At 43.8% G+C, this 17,809-nt stretch overlaps 1 protein-coding gene across 7 annotated transcripts in view; it reads right to left on the bottom strand.

The window, feature by feature from the left end:
* The window catches only part of LOC132398208 (uncharacterized), a 62,400-nt gene that overhangs the window by 35,414 nt on the left and 9,177 nt on the right, over window positions 1–17,809 (bottom strand). Inside the window, exon 1 of one of the 7 annotated variants that reach the window (XM_059977303.1) lies at window positions 14,525–14,656. The exons of the other annotated variants lie outside the window; for them this stretch is intronic. The gene's annotated coding sequence lies outside the window, so the exon portion shown is untranslated. Of the gene's footprint in view, window positions 1–14,524; window positions 14,657–17,809 lie in introns of those variants that run through there. 7 annotated transcript variants of the gene reach the window in all.

Below are 17,809 nucleotides of genomic sequence, written 5' to 3'. Positions count from 1 at the left end.
GTCATTCAGAAGTGGCCTCATTGACCCATATGTTTTGGTCATGTCCCACTTTACATAACTATTGGAAGGACATATTTACTACTATTTCCTCAATTTGGAATATAGATTTACAACCTCATTTTATTACTGCAATTTTTGGCATACCAAATGAAGATGGTAATCAGTTTTCCCCTTCAATCAGACGAATGATTGCTTTTGTAACATTAATGGCCAGAAGGTCTATATTACAAAACTGGAAAGAAGTAAATCCTCCTACCATGTTTCAATGGCTTTCTCAAACTATTTCTTATCTGAGCCTGGAAAAAATTAGAAGCACTATTTTTGACACATCAATTAAATTTGAAGAAACTTGGAGACCGTTTATTCGACATTTTCATATGAATTAATTTGGCCTTTTCCGGACCTTCTTTCTGCTTATTCATGTTCAGGTATGGAGTTCTGGAGTTTTTTTGACACTATCATATACTTGTAAGCTATTACTATTGCCCATGTTAGTTTAGTTTATTGTTTTATTTTTCTTAATATATACTTTTTTCACATATTTTCAAATTTTTTCTTCTTATAATGGTTATTTTTTTTTCATATATAATCATATGGACTTGATTGATTAAGGTATTTTTTTCTGCTGATGTTTAATAGGATATTGTTATCTTATTATCAACGTGACTTTGTCTATTGTATTCATAACTTACTCATTATTATGTTATGTTTTTTTTTATATGTATATATGAAAATCAATAAAAAAATTGAAAAAGAAAAGAAAGAAAAATGTTCTTCAGTAAATTCAATTCCTTTTCACCTATTCCTACATCCCATCATGAAGTGCTGCACTCTTAGGTTCCTGTTGATATACATTCCTCCTCATTTTTTTTTTGTCCACCATGATGCACACCAACAGCACCTTAGATCTCCTTACAATGGCCTGTTGCACACTTTGGAACAGAGAGAAAAGACTTCTATCATAGATAAGTTGAGTAAACCTGAATGTATTTTGACAGATCATCTTTAACGGGGTCACCATGATTTGGAGTATTCCACTGCCATTCCCCTGGCATCACAACATGACCATGACCATGCCAGAGGCATCTATGGTTCCTCTACACAAGGAACACAGGACCAGAGCCTGGTGGCTCATCTGAGATCCAGACAGGCTCACAATGTCTGTTTTAGTGACTTCAGTGGAGGTTTGTGTAGAGTAATGTAATTGGGAGAAACACACATAATTCACATTCTCTGACATTGAGTTGGGGTTTTGCTTTAAGAGACTAAACTGACATGACAATGTATTTATGCAAAAGATGTTTAGCATAATTTTGTTTTGTAAGTTTAGGAGTTCAATAAAATGTGTTATGGATTTCATTAAACATAAAACGCCTCACTTCATTTTAATTGTGAAAGCCTACAGGTTTATTGAGTCTGCTCCACCATTACATCATGGCTGATTTATTATCCCTCTCAACCCCATTCTCTTGCCTTCCTTTGATGTCTTTACTAATTAAGAGCATATTAGCTTCTGCTTTGAATATATGCAATGACTTGGCCTTCACAGCCATTTGTAGTAATGAATTCCCCAGATTCACCACTCTCTGGCTAAAGAAATTCCTCATCTCTGTTCTAAAGAGATGTCCTTGAATTCCGAGGCTGTGCCTTTTGATCCTAGATTCCTCCACTATTGGAAACATCCTCCCCTCATCCACTCTATCTAGGGCTTTCGGAAGACGCAGGATAAATACATCCCAAGGAAGAAGAAGTATTCTAAAGGTAGGGTGACACAACTATGGCTGACAAGAGAAGTCAAAGCCAACTTAAAAGCAATAGAGAAGGCATACAGTAGAGCCAATATTAGTGGGAGGTTAGAGGAATTGGAATTATTTTTAAACCAACAGATGGCATCTGAAATAAGTCAAAAAAATGGAATATGAAGGTAAGCTAGCCAATAATATTAATAATATTAAAAAGGATACCAAAAGTTCCTTCAGATATATAAAGTGCAAAAGAGAGGTGAGAGTAGATTTCAGACTGCTGGAAAATGGTGCTGAAGAGTTAGTAATGGAGGACAAGGAAATGGCGGACAAACTGAATATATACTTTGCATTAGTCTTCACTGTGGAAGACATTACCACTATGGCAGAAGTTCAAGAGTGTCATGGGGCAGAAATGAGTGAAGTTGCCATTACTAGGGAGAGATTTTTGAAAAATTGATAGGTCTGAATGTAGATAAGTCACCTGGACCAGATGGTCTATGTCCCAGGGTTTTGAAGGAAGTAGCTGAAGAGATTATGGAGGAATTAGTTATGATCTTCCAAGAATCACTGGATTCTGCCATGGTTCTGGAGAACTGGAAAATTGCAAATATCACTGCACTCTTCAAGAAGGGAGGGAGGCAGAAGAAAGGAAATTTATAGGTCAGTTAGTCTGACCTCAGTGGTTGAGAAGGTGTTGGAGTTGATTGTTAAGGATACGGTTTCAGGGTACTTGGAGGCACATGATGAAATTGGTTGAAGTCAGCATGGTTTCCTTAAGAAAAAATCTTGTCTGACAAATCTATTGGAATTTTTGGAAAAAAATAACATGCACGATAGACAACGGAGAATTGGTGGATGTTGTGTTCTTGGGTTTTCAGAAAGACTTTGACATTGTGCCACACATGATACTGCTGAAAAAGTTAAGAGGCTATGGTAATACAGGAAAGGTACTAATATGGATAGAGTATTGGCTGATTGACAGGAGGCAAAGAATGTGAATAAAGACAGAGTTTTCTGGTTGGCTGCCGGTGACTAGTGGTGTTCCACAGGGGTCTGTGTTGGGATCACTTGTTTTTACATTATATATCAATGATTTGAATGATGGTATTGATAGCTTTGTGGCCTAGTTTGCAGATGATATGAAGATTGTTGGAGGGGCAGGAGGTGTTGAGGAACAGAGAGGCTATGGAAGGACTGAGACATATTTGAGGAATGGGCAAAGAGATGACAGATGGAATACACTGTTGAGAAGTGTATGGTCATGTACTTTGGTAGAAGAAATGAAAGTGTTCACTATTTTCTAAATGGAGGGAAAATACAAAAATCTGAGATGAAAAGGGATTTAGGAGTCCTTGTGCAGGGTTCTCTAAAAGTTAGTAAGCAGGTTGATTAGGTGGTAAGGAGGCCACATGCAGTGTTAGAATTTATTTTGAGAAGACAAGAATATAAAGACAGAAGTGTAATGTTGAGGCTTTAGGCACTGGTTGGGTCTCACTTGAAGTACTGTGAGCAGATTTGGGCCCTTTATCTAAGAAAGTATATGCTGACATTGGAGAGGGTTCAAAGGAAGATCATGAAAATGATTCTGGATTGACAGGCTTATCATATGAGGACCAATAGATGACTCTGGGCCTGTACTCACTGGAATTCAGAAGAATGAGGAGTAACCTAATTGAAATCTATTGAATGTTGAAAGACCTCAATAGAGTGGATATATAGAGGATGTTTCCTATGGTGGAAGAGTTTAAGAAAAGAGGGCACAGTCTCAGAATAGAAGTGTGTCCTTTTAGAATGAAGATGATTCCTTTCGTGAATCTTTTGAATTCATTGCTATTGACAGCTGTGGAGAGCAAATCATTGTGTGTATTTAAGCCAGAGGTGATAGATTCTTGGTGAGTCAGGGCATGAAGGGACAGAGGGAGAAGGCAGCAGAGTGGAGTTGAGAGGGAAAATGCATCGGTCATGTTGAAATGATGGAACAGGCTTGATGTGCCAAATGGCCTAATTCTGCTTCTGTGTCTTATGGTCTTCCAATATTCAATAGGTTTCAGTGAGATTCCACCTCATTCTTCTAAATGCCAGTGAGTATAGCCCCAGAGCTCCTCATTTTTGAACCCTTTCATTCATGTGAACCACCTTGGACTCTTTTAGTTGCCTTCCATTGGTTTTAATAACCTTCCCAATTCTCTAGCTTTCCACTGTTTTTTTGTTATATCTCATGCCTTCTCTTTTTCTTTTATGCTGGCTTTGACTTCACTTGCCAGCCACAGTTGTCTCATCCTCTTTAGAATGCTTCTTCTTTGCTGCAATGAAGTGACCGTGCACCTTCCAAATACTACTAGAAATTTCAACCATTGCTGCTCTACCGTCAATCGTGTATGCTGCCTTCACTCTCATGCCCCTGTAGTTCAAATTTACTCTATTGTAATACTGATACATCCAACATTAGCTTCTCCCTCTCAAAGTGCAGGGTAAAATCTATCATATTATAATCATTGCATCCTAAGGGTTCCTTTATCTTAAACTCCCTAATTAAATCTGGTTCATTACACAACACCCAATCAAGAATTGCCTTTTCCCAAGTGAGCTCAACCACAAGCTGATCTAAAAAGTAATCTCAAGGGCATTCTACAAATTCCTTCTCTTGGGATCCAGTACCAACCTGATTTTTTTAATCTGCTTGCATATTGAAATCCCTTATGACTAACAGTTCTTTTTTTACATGTCTATCTCCCATTGTAGTCTTTATCCTGCATACCAGCCACTATTCATTGGCCTGCCTTAAATTAAATTAATAACCCTATCAGGATATTTTTATCTTTGCAGTTTCCTAACTCTACCCACAAGGATTCTACATTTTCTGATCTTATGTCATATCTTTCTAAGAATTTGGATTCAATTTTTACCAACAGAGCCAGCCCACCACCTTTGCCTACCTGTTGTCCTTTTGATACAAGTGTATCCTTGAATTTTAAGCTTTCAGGTATGATTGTCGTTCAGCCATGCCCACAACATCATTCCTGCCAATTTCTCACGGCTCTACAAGATCATCTACATTATTTGCTGTTGACCTGTTGTGACAATAGGCAAATTGGCATGGACCCAGATTACTCCATGACTAACCTCTTGAAGGATGCAAGACAAGGTTCAAAATACCTTGTTATTTCAGGTTCAGTGAGTCAGTCTGATGATAAACCTGGGATAACTCAGCTAATGAGATTGTGATTCCATTAAATTATAATCCACAGTCAACATTTAACTTAAATTGATATCGTAAAGCTAATAGACAGCATTATAATTAACATCTGTAAATAGCCAGTTAATACCTTACTAGACAATTAAAGAAATTAATTTAATTTAAAGCAGGGTCTGTAGAGTGGATGGCATTTTGCAACTAGAGTATGTGGGAGCTAATGGAAACTTTTAAGATGCATGGCAATCCCATTTGCAATAGGTCTGCAGACACCAAGATGTCTTATCTCTGGACCTTGCAAAGCATCTCCCAGGCCGCATTGTTCCAAGAGGCAGTCATACCCCTTAGATTAAACACTACTACCATACAGTATGTCATTTCTTTCTGGAAACCAGTGTACATCCACTTATTTCCACTGATACAATTTTCTCCACAACACTTAGAACTTTTTGGAAGATCTTCTAAAACTTCAACAAATGTTTATTTTAACATGTGTCAAAATTGTATGATTATCTTATGATTTCCTAATTATTACAGTCAACAGTCTTAAAAATAAGTTCTTGTAGCGGTGTGCTACACGCAGCGCTAAAATTACGACACGGAGTCGGTAACTACAGTCGAAGAAAAAACTTTATTCGAAATACCCAGCCTTGCTTTTAAGCCTCCCTCAACCTGCCCCCCGTGGCACAGAGGCTCCAAAGCTCTGTGCTCGCAAACCCCCATAGGCTATCTCCCTTAGCCGGAACGCTGGCTAATTGTGAGCTGGTTCGGATGTGCCAGGAAATGGGTCGCCACATAACCACCCCCCAGAACCGGCGATACACCCTCCCAATGTCCACAGTCTGGGCCGGAACCTGTTTGGGAGGTCGGCCTCTGCGCCGAGGTGCCGGAAACTCGACCGGTTGCGCTAGGTCCACATGGGCCGGTTTGAGGCGGTCCACCGTGAAAACCTCCTCTCTCCCCCCCATGTCCAGCACGAATGTGGACCCGTAGTTCCGGAGCACCGTAAACGGCCCCTCGTAGGGCCGTTGCAGCGGTGGCCGATGCCCGCCCCTTCGTACAAACACAAACTTACAGTTCTGCAGGTCTTTGGTATGCAGGTCGGGTTCTGCCCAAGCTGCGAAGTGGGTATGGGGGCCAGGTTACTGAGCTTCTCGTGAAGTCTGCCCAGGACTGCTGGGGGTTTCTTCCTCTTGCCCCCTTGGGCTGGTAGGAACTCCCTGGGGACGACCAGGGGCGCGCCATACACCAACTCGGCCGACGAGGCGTGCCGATCATCTTTGGGCGCCGTGCGGATGCCGAGTAGGACCCAGGGAAGCTCGTCTGCCCAGTTAGCTCCTCGCAGGCGGGCCATGAGGGCCGACTTCAGGTGACGGTGGAAATGCTCCACTAGCCCGTTCGACTGCGGGTGGTAGGCAGTGGTGTGGTGCAGCTGAGTCCCCAAAAGCCTGGCCATAGCTGACCACAGGCTGGAGGTGAACTGGGCGCCTCTGTCGGAGGTAATGTGGGCCGGTACACCAAAGCGAGATACCCAGGTGATGATCAGTGCCCGGGCGCAAGATTCGGAGGTGGTGTCGGTGAGCGGGATCGCCTCTTGTGAGCCGGTCCACGATAGTCAGGAGGTGACGCGCTCCGCGCGACACTGGCAAGGGGCCCACGATATCCATATGAATGTGGTCGAAACGCCGGTGGGCGGGATGGAACTGCTGCGGTGGGGCTTTGGTGTGGCCGCTGCACCTTGGCCGTCTGGCAGTGCATGCACGTTTTGGCCCATTCACTGACCTGCTTGCGGAGTCTGTGCCAAACGAACTTGCTGGAAACCATCCGGACAGTTGTCCGGATGGAGGGATGCGCCAAGTTATGAATGGAGTTGAAAACGCGTTGCCGCCAGGCTGTTGGGACGACGGGACGGGGCTGGCTGGTGGCGACGTCACAGAGTAGGGTCCTCTCACCTGGGCCTATGGGGAGGTCCTGGAGCTGCAAACCGGAGACTTCGGTTCTGTAACTTGGAATCTCCTCATCTGCCTGCTGTGCCTCTGCCAGTGCCTCAAAGTCTACCCCTTGGGAAAGGGCATGATTGGTAGGGCGAGAGAGCGCATCCACCACGACATTGTCCTTACCCGAGACGTGCCAGACATCCGTCGTGTATTCAGAGATGTAGGACAGGTGGCGTTGCTGGCGGGACGACCAGGAGTCGGATGCTTTCGTAAACGCAAAGGTAACGGCTTGAGGTCCGTGAACGCGGTGAAGGGCCTACCTTCCAAGAAGAACCTGAAATGCCGGATTGCCAGGTAGAGCGCCAACAGTTCCCGGTCAAAAGCACTGTACTTGAGCTCGGGTGGCCGCAGGTGTTTGCTGAAAAACGCCAGGGGTTGCCAGCGACCTGCGATGAGTTGCTCCAGCACCCCACCGACTGCCGTGTTAGATGCGTCCACTGTGAGGGCGGTAGGGACGTCCATTCTGGGGTGCACTAGCATTGCGGTGTTCGCCAAAGCTTCCTTCGTTTGAACGAAAGCGGCGGCGGACTCCTCGTCCCAGTTAATGTCCTTGCCCGGACCGGACAGCAGGGCGAACAGGGGGGCGCATGATCCGGGCAGCTGAAGGGAGGAAGCGGCGGTAGAAATTGACCATACCTACCAATTCCTGAAGGCCTTTGATCGTGGTGGGTCGGGGAAAGTGGTGAACCGCATCTACCTTAGCGGGCAGAGGGGTTGCCCCATCTTTAGTAATCCTGTGGCCCAGGAAGTCAATGGTGTCGAGCCCGAACTGGCATTTGGCTGGGTTGATTGTTAGACCGTACTCACTCAGTCGGGCGCAGAGTTGACGAAGGTGGGACAGATGCTCCTGACGACTGCTGCTGGCTATGAGGATGTCATCCAAATAGATGAACGCGAAGTCCAGGTCCCGTCCTACCGCGTCCATTAACCGCTGGAACGTCTGTGCGGCATTTTTCAGGCCGAATGGCATGCGGAGGAACTCAAAAAGGCCAAACGGGGTGATGAGAGCCGTTTTGGGGACGTCGTCCGGATGCATCGGGATTTGATGGTACCCTCAGACGAGGTCTACCTTGGAGAAGATCCGTGCGCCGTGCAGGTTTGCTGCAAAGTCCTGAATGTGCGGCACAGTGTAGCGGTCCAGTGTGGTAGCCTCGTTCAGCCTGCGGTAGTCGCCACATGGTCTCCAGCCCCCTATCGCTTTGGGCACCATGTGCAGGGGGGAAGGCCCATGGGCTGTCGGACCGCCGGATGATCCCCAATTCCTCCATCCTCTTGAACCCCTCCTTTGCCAGTCGGAGTTTGTCCGGGGGAAGCCGCCGAGCGCGAGCGTGGAGAGGTGGTCCCTGGGTCGGGACGTGGTGCTGTACGCTGTGTCGGGGCATGGCCGCTGTGAACTGCGGTGCCAGAACCGAAGGAAAATCTGCCAGGACCCTGGTGAAGTCGTCGGACAGTGTGATGGAGCCGAGGTGAGGGGCTGGCAACTGGGCTGCACCCAGGGAGAACGTCTGAAAGGTCTCGGCGTGGACCAGTCTCTTCCTGGGCAGGTCGACCAGTAGGCTGTGAGCCCGCAAAAAATCCGCACCCAGAAGCGGTTGGGCTACGGCGGCCAGTGTGAAGTCCCAAAGTCCCACGTGAACCGGCTGGAGCTGAACTGTAGCTGCACCGTATGGGTGCCGTAGGTCCTTACTGTGCTGCCGTTCGCGGCCCTCAGGGGGGGACCCGGTGCCCTGCTGCGGGTGTCGTAACTCGTCGGAGGTAAGACGCTGATCTCAGCCCCAGTATCGACCAAAAACCGGCGTCCCGACCTTCTATCCCACACATACAGGAGTCTATCCCGATGGCCAGCCGCCGTAGCCATCAGCGGCGGCTGGCCCTGGCGTTTCCCGGGAACTTGCAGGGCGGGTGACAACGGCGGGCTTCTGCGCCCCACCGCTGGTGGTAGAAGCACCATTGTTCGTTGGGCCCCCCCCACCTCTGCCCCTGGGGTTAGTGGGCTCTGCAGCCGGGCCTGGACTGGCTTGCTGCTGGGAGCATGGCTGGGTGATCTGTGCGATGGACGCCCCGCTCACCTTTTTGGCGTTCCACAGCAAGTCCGCCCGGGCTGCCACCTTCCGGGGGTCACTGAAATCCGCGTTGGACAGCAGCAGGAGTATGTCCTCGGGCAGCTGCTCCAGGAATACCTGCTCAAACATGAGGCAGGGTGTGTGTCCGTCGGCCAGAGACAACATCTCATTCATTAAAGCCGATGGAGGTCTGTCTCCCAAGCCATCCAGGTGCAGTAAATGGGCAGCCTGCTCGCGCCTTGAGAGTCTGAAAGTCCTGAGGAGCAGGGCTTTGAATTCCATGTACTTGCCGTCTGCCGGGGGCGACTGTACGAACTCCGCGACCTGGGCTGCTGTGTCCTGGTCGAGGGAGCTCACCATGTAGTAGTAGCGGGTGTCTTCTGAGGTGATCTGCCGAACGTGGAATTGGGCTTCGGCTTGCTGGAACCATAGGTGAGGTCGCTGTGTCCAGAAACCCGGCAGCTTCAACGAAACCGCATGGACAGAGGCGGCGACGGTCATTTCTGGTCCAAAAATCGTTTGGACTGTCGAGGTCACCAATTGTAGCGGTGTGCTACATGCAGCGCTAAAATTACGACACGGAGTCGGTAACTGCCCTCGAAGAAAAAACTTTATTTGAAATACCCAGCCTTGCTTTTAAGCCTCCCTCAACCTGCCCCCTGTGGCGCAGAGGCTCCAAAGCTCTGTGCTCGCAAACCCCCGTAGGCTATCTCCCTTAGCCGGAATGCTGGCTAATTGTGAGCTGGTTCGGATGTGCCGGGAAATGGTTCGCCACATTCTTACATTTTGTTTAGACATATGTGAAATTAACTGACTTGCACTGTGGATTCCCATTTTCTGTCTTCCCCATTTTTTGAATTAAGGTATTTCATTCTAAACTTTTAGAAGTCAGCCAACATATGAGAAGTGGAACTGTGGCCTAATAATAAAACATCAAATTCAAAAAGTATAAGGGAGGCAGGATCTCAATTCAAAATATCTAGAAATAAGATTAGCCTGTGTGAAGACCATCACAGCAAAGGACAAAAATCCTTGGTAGATGTTGTCTGCATGTTCCCTGTCGGTATTGGTATAGTAGGTTATTGTACAAATCAGAAGGGACATAAAACAATGATAATATATGATCATGAGGTACTTTACCTATATATTGAGTTGGAAACAAAGTCTGAACTTTATCTAAATGCCTGTAGTATTAGAAACAAGGTTAGTGAACTAGTGGCACAGATCAGTACCAAGGCATATAATTTAGTGGCCATTACAAAACCTGGTTGCAAGGTGGAGATGACTGGGAATTAAACATCCAAGGGTATCAGGTGATACAGAAAGATAGAAGGAAGGCAGAGTGGTGCTCTTGATCAGGGATGAGATCAGGGCGATTGTGAGAGACAATATAAGATCTATGGAGCAGAATGTTGAGTCCATCTGGGTAGAGATTAAGAATAGTAAAGGGAAAAATTCACTGGTGGGTGTTGTCTATAGACCACCTAATAAAAATATTGCAGTGGCAGAGGCAATTAACCAAGAAATAACTGAAGCTTGTAAGAAAGGAACCTCAGTTATTGTGGCGGATTTTAACTTCCACATTGATTGGGTGAATCAGGTTGGTCAAGGCAGTCTTGAGGAGGACTTCATAGAATGCATCCGTGATGGCTTTCTTGAGCAGCATGTTAGTGAAGCTACAAGGGAAAATACTATCTTAGATGTAGTCCTGTGCAATGAGATAGGTAAGATTAACAATCTTGTAGTCAGGGATCCTCTTGGAAAGAGTGATCATAGTATGATTGAATTTTGCATTCAGATGGAGGATGAGATAGTTAGATCTAAAACTAGTGTATTATGCTTGATCAAAGGAGTCTACAACGGGATGAGGGAGGAGTTGGCTAATGTGGATTTGGAGCACAGGCTATTTGGTTGGACCGAGTTGAGGAACAGCGGAATACTTTCAAAGAAATTTTTCACAGTGCTCAACAAAAGTATATTCCAGTCAAAAGTAAAGACAATAAGAGTGGAGAGAGCCAGCCTTGGATAACTAAGGAAATAAAAGATAGTATTAAATTAAAAGTTCATGTGTACAAAGTCACAAGAGGTAGTGGGAGACTGGAGGATTGGGAAAACTTTAAAACGCAACAGAGAACAACTAAACAAGAAATAAAGAAAGGGAAGATAGAGTATGAAAGTGAATTAGCACAAAATATAAAAACAGATAGCAAAAGTTTTTAAAGTAGAAGAGGGTGGCTAAAGTCAATGTAGATCCCTTGAAAGACGAGAATGGGAAATTGATATTGGGTGATACAGAAATGGCTGAGGCATTGAATGGCTATTTTGTGTCACATGTCAGAATCAGAATCAGAATCAGACTTTAATCGCCAAGTACCTGTACACATACAAGGAATTTACTTCCGGCAGATGTTGTCTCTCTGCTCATAACAGATGATAATTATAAATGAAAATATAGATTATACATACAAGTAGTGCAAACCAAGTAATAGTTAGCCGACAGTTAACCGGGAAAAGCAAATTGTACAGAGGATGTGGAGAGTCTGCAGAGAGCTATAGATAGGTTAAGTGAGGGGGCCAAGGTCTGGCAGATGGAATGCAACGTTGGTAAATGAGAGATCATCCACATTGGAAGGAATAATAGAAGAGCAAGTTATTATTTAAATGGTGAAAGATTGCAGCATGCTGTTGTGCAGAGGGACTTGGGAGTGCTTGTTCATGAATCACAAAAAGTTGGCTTGCAGGTACAACAGGTTACTAAGAAGGCAAAAGGAGTGTTGCCCTTTGTTGCTAGAGAGATTGAATTCAAGAGCAGGGAGGTCACGCTGCAACTATACAGGGTACTGGTGAGGCCACACCTGGAGTACTGTGTGCAGTTCTGGTCTCTGTACTTGAGGAAGGATATACTGGCTTTGGAGACAGTGCAGAGGAGGTGCACCAGGTTGATTCCAGGGATGAAGGGTTTAACTTATGAGGAGAGATTGAGTCACCTGGGACTATATTCTCTGGAGTTCAGAAGAATGAGAGGGGATCTATAGAAACATACAAAATTTTGAAAGGGACAGATAAGATAGAATTAGGAAAGTTGTTTCTATTGGTAGGTGAGACTTGAACTAGGGGACATTGCCTTGAGATTCAGGGGAGAAGATTTAGGACAGAGATGAGGAGAAACTGTTTTTTACAGAGAGTGGTGAATCTGTGGAATTCTCTGCCCAGGAAAGCAATTGAGGCTTCTTCACTCAATATACTTAAGTAACAGTTAGATAGGTTTTTACATAGTAGGGGAATTAAGGTTTATGGGGAAAAGGCAGGTAGATGGAGCTGAATTTATGGACAGATCAGTCATGATCTTATTGAACGGCAGGGCAGGCTCGATGGACTGGATGGCCTACTCCTGCTCCGATTTCTTATGCTCTTATGTAAGAAAGGAAAGGGGGAGGAACACCAGAGGGAGGTGATGGGAAAATAAGGAGATAAGGAAAGACATTATATATATGAATGATGATAAAATTGATTCTGATATGGGTGACTATTGTGAACTGAGAGTGGGAATGGGGCAGGGAGAGGAGAATCATGGTTGGGAACAATTGAAAGGAGAGGGGAGGAATCACCAGAGAAACATTCTATAAATTCTATAATGATCAATAAACCAACTGTATGGAGTCAATTGACCTTGGTTTGTGTCTCGGGGGGGGGGGTGTGTCTGTAACCACACCACCCCTACCCCTGACTCGCTTAGTTTGCCACCTGTCCCACGTTCGTTCTGCAGTGCTCCAATCTCGCCATTTCCAAGATTTTTGCTCCCACCAGATTTACAAACTCACTCTCTGCTCCACTTTGATAAATACAGTATTGGGCAAAAGTCTTATGCACCCCAGCTATACAGTGGCATGCAAAAGTTTGGGCATCCCTAGTCAAAATTTATTTTACTGTGAATAGCTAAGTGAGTAAAAGATGATCTGATTTCCAAAAGGCATAGTTAAAGGTGACACATTTCTTTAATATTTTAAGCAAGATTACTTCTTTATTTCCATCTTTCACAGTTTCAAAATAACAAAAAGGGAAAAGGTCCCGAAGCAAAAGTTTGGGCACCCTGCATGGTCAGTACTTAGTAACATCCCCTTTGGCAAGTATCACAGCTTGTAAATGCTTTCTGTAGCCAGCTAAGAGTCTTTCAATTCTTGTTTGGCCCAAAGCATGATCAATGCACCCCCATGCTTAACAGTAGGAGAGGTGTTCTTTTCATGAAATTCTGCACCCTTTTTTCTCCAAACATACCTTTGCTCATTGCGGCCAAAAAGTTCTATTTTAACTTCATCAGTCCACAGGACTTGTTTCCGAAATGCATCAGGCTTGTTTAGATTTTAACTGATGAATTTAAGCGGGGGGGTGGATTGAAAATGGTTTGGGCTTGTGTTGCAGCCAATGGCACGGGGAATATTTCGCTGGTAGAGGCAAGAATGAATTTAATTAAATACCCGCAAATTTTGGAAGCAAATATCACACCATCTGTAAAAAAGGTGAAGATGAAAAGAGGATGGCTTCTACAACAGGATAATGATCCTAAACTCACCTCAAAATCCACAATGGGCTACCTCAAAATGCGCAAGCTGAATGTTTTTTCATGGCCCTCACAGTCCCCTGACCTAAACATCATCGAAAATATGTGGATAGACCTCAAAACAGCAGTACATGCAAGACGGCCCAAGAATCTCAGAGAACTAGAAGCCTTTTGCAAGGAAGAATGGGCGAAAATCCCCCAAACAAGAATTGAAAGACTCTTAGCTGGCTACAGAAAGCACTTACAAGGTGTGATACTTGCCAGAGGGGGTGTTACTAAGTACTGACCATGCAGGGTGCCCAAACTTTTGCTTTGAGCCCTTTTCCTTTTTTGTAATGCTGAAACGGTAAAAGATGGAAATAAAGAAGTAACCATGCTTAAAATATTAAAGAAATGTGTCATCTTTAACATTATGCCATTTGGAAATCAGGTCATCTTTTACTCACTTAGCTATTCATAGTAACAGAAATTTTGACCAGGGGCACCCAAACTTTTGCAAGCCACAGTATACTGTCTATGTGCCTAAGACTTTTGCACAGTACTGTATATCCTTTAAAAAGACAGAAACACAACAGAATAAGTGTTCAAGCCGTGGCTAATTAGACCTGTTAATGATACTGTTAGATCAAAGGAAAAGGCTGACATTTGAATTTCCATCCATTCTCCCGGTTCTTCTGTTTCAGTTGCTACTGCTCCAATTTATTTCCTTCAATTCTGCTCTGATCCCATTTTCTCCGGGACCAATTAAGGGTTGATTTTCAATGGTCCTCTTCTTCCATCCAACAGTGTCCCTATTTAATGGATCATACTTTTGCATATTTCAGGAGCTTCAGCAATGTTCCATCACTTGACACGTACCCCTCTCCCCTTTCAACATTTTGAAGGATTTGTGATTACCTATCTGGTCTGCTATTTTGTCCCCACCAAACACTCCCCCTTTTATGCCACTTGCTCATGTAATGTCTGACCTTTCATCTCTTTCTTCTCTGCCATCTCATTACCCAATAGTCTTTCCAGGTGAAGCACCAATTCACATGCTCTTGTTACTGCGTATAGTGTTCACACCGTCTGCAAAATCAAAAGCAAACTCCGGCTGGCTGATCATCTTGCAAGCCCCTGTGTGCAGTCTTCAGTGGCGACCCTTTATGTCTCATCTTCCACCAGTTTAATTCTCTATCCCATTCCCACTCTGATCATTCTGTTTGTGGTCTCCTGCAATGATACAATGAGGCCCAGTGCATGTTTGAGAAATTATTACCTCAGTTTCCATCTGGGCATGTTGCAGCCTGCAACTTCAAATTTGCATCAATATCAAATTCTCAAACATGAGGAAATTTTTTGTTTTAGTTTATTATTGTCACATTGACTGTGATCCATTGAAAAGCCTGATTGCATACTGTGAATACAAATCAAATCATTGCACGGTACATTGAAGGAGAACAAAGCAAAACAGTAACAATACAGAGTGCAGTGTGACAGATTATACTGGTTACTTTAATGAGACCACTAGAAGAATAACCAGAATCCAGATTTCCTTTCTTTCTTTCTGTCTGTTTCAGAATTGGCCATTCCTGCTTGTTGCCCACCTGTGAGCAACACACACAAAATGCTGAAGGAACTCAGCAGGCCTGGCAGCATCTATGAAAAAAAGTACAATCGATGTTTTGGGCCAAAGCCCTGATTTTGGTTCTACTATTAGTACAATTGAGCACTTCACTGCTACTAGTAACATATAACACAAATGAAGAAGCTAAAATGTGCTTCTAATCCCTTTGGATCATTCTACCAGAGATATTCAGATATTATACCCAACTGTCCCTCATCTTCTGTGCTATAGTAAGATATATTCTTTACTACTCAGTTCTGAAGAAAATCTCATTCAATTACTCAGTTCTGATGAAAAATCTCAGATGTGAAATGCTACTTGTTTCTTCCACAGAATTCCAGCAATAAGCTTCCAGAACAATTATAATGTCGACAGTAAGAGCAGTAAATCTGAATGCTGGGAAAATTTCAGAATTCAGCATAGGAAGACTAAGGCATTGGAAAGTAGAATATGAGAATTAACCTGGAAAGAAAGATCAAAATAGATGATAACAACTCAAATCACTATGTAAAGAGGAAAGGTTTAGCATCAGTTGCTTAGAAAGATGTGAGAAATTGGGGATATTGGGGAAATAATGAAAAAGCATAGAAATTAAATGTTTTGTGTCTGTCTTCACAGAAGATGATACTGCAAAACTTTAGGAAATAGTAGAGAACAACAGATTTTGGCTGAATGAGGAGCTAAAAAAAAGTAGCAAAACAGCAAAACATTGATGGGACTGAAAGATAATAATTCATAGAACCTGATGACCAGCACACCACTGTTTTGGAGATAGTGAATGAATTGGTTGTCACTTTCCAAACTTTTACAGTAATAAAAAAAAAGGTGGTAAATGTAAGGATGAAAAAAAAATTGGGGAATTGTAGATCAGTTTGCTTGATATCAGTAATGGAGAAAAGTCAGAACTGAGTATTAAGGAACGGTGGAAGGGCATTGTCTATTGTAATGTATTGTAACCTAAAGTGTACTTTTGCTCCTTTTGAATTAGACTTGGTTTGAATAGCTGAATTGGAAACACTGAGGTACAGGTAAAAAGTAAATAGTCCATTGGAATGTTAAAGATACGATCTATTCAGTGAAGGTCAGAGGATTGCAGCAATTTTTATAGCAAACTCTATGGCAACCAAGCAATATAGATTACAACTTGATTGACATACTTGGAGACAATTGGATATGCCATGTTTTATTGGAATACACAGGTTTTGGGATAATGGGCATGGTCACAGGATAAAAGACATCCGAAAGAATGTGGGAATAAAGATAATAATTCTTCTGAGATAGATGAACCTCTTCTGGAGAAATCAATCCTTCAGAATTTGTAGGTGACAAATCGGTTAAAAATAAATAATAGAGTCGTAGTGAATACAACACGATATTGTGCTGTATTATTTTGTGCAATACAGCTCAAACCTTAAGCCCAATGAATCTATGCCAACCATGGTCTATTCTATTCAAAATCCCACCCCTCCATGTACCTATTCAAGTGCTTCTTAAATGATATTCTTATACTTGCCTCAACCACTTTAGACAACTCATTCCATATAGTCACCACTGTCTATTTGAAAAAGTCGCCCCTCAGTTCCTTCTAAATCTTTCCCCCATCACCCTAAATTTATGTCCTGTAGTTTTTTTCAGATTTACTCTGGTGAAAAGACTGTTACTGTCTACCTTATCAATGCCTCTTGTAATTTTAAACATCTCTATAAGGTCACTGCTCATTCTCCTACATCCTGAGCAATTAAGTTTAAACCTGGCCAATCTCTTTTTTCTATGGCCAATTTCTATGTTTCTATTAAAGGGATCAGGGGTATGGAGAGAAAGCAGGTCCAGGGTTCTGAGTTGGATGATCAGCCATGATCATACTGAATGGCGGTGCAGGCTCGAAGGGCCGAATGGCCTACTCCTGCACCTATTTTCTATGTTTTTATGTTTCTTTGTATAACTCAGGTCCTTTAGTCCTGGCAACATCTTTATAAATCTTTTCTGTACCCTTTCCAGTTTGACTCCATCTTTCCTACAACAGGGTGGCCAAAACTGTACACAGTAACCAAGTTCGGCATCACAGAAGACTTACACAACTGCAACATTATGCCGACTCCTATATTGAATGTCCTGACTGATGAAGGCCAATATGCTAAACATCTTTTTCATCACCGTTTACTAGTGATGTTACTTTCAATAAACTATGCACTTGTGTTCCACTACACTCCCTAGTGTCCGCATCTCTTCCGTTTCACACAGGCTGTCCTCATCCCATCCTCCCACCATCACACCAGAGATAGGGTTCCTCTTCTTCTCATCTACCAATCCACTAGCCTCTGCATCTAGCTCATAATTCTCTGTAACTTCTGTCCTCCCCAAAGGAATCCCACCACCAAACACATCTTTCCCTCCCCCACTTTCTGCTTTCCTTAGGGATCACTCCCTATGTGACTAGCTTGTCCACTTGTCCCTCCCCAGTGATCTCCCTCCAGGCACTTATTCTTGTAAGCAGAACAAGTGCTACACCTTCCCTACACCTCCTCCCTCACTGCCATACAGGGCCATGAACAGGGCCTTCTGGGTGAGGTGATAGTTCACCTGCAAGTGTATCTACTGTATCCAGTGCCCCCGGTGTGGCCTCCTGTATATTGGCGAGACCCAACGT

The sequence above is a fragment of the Hypanus sabinus genome, chromosome 8 (assembly GCF_030144855.1).
Source record: "Hypanus sabinus isolate sHypSab1 chromosome 8, sHypSab1.hap1, whole genome shotgun sequence".
Classification (NCBI taxonomy): domain Eukaryota; kingdom Metazoa; phylum Chordata; class Chondrichthyes; order Myliobatiformes; family Dasyatidae; genus Hypanus; species Hypanus sabinus.
This window is presented reverse-complemented; position numbering and strand designations above follow the sequence as displayed.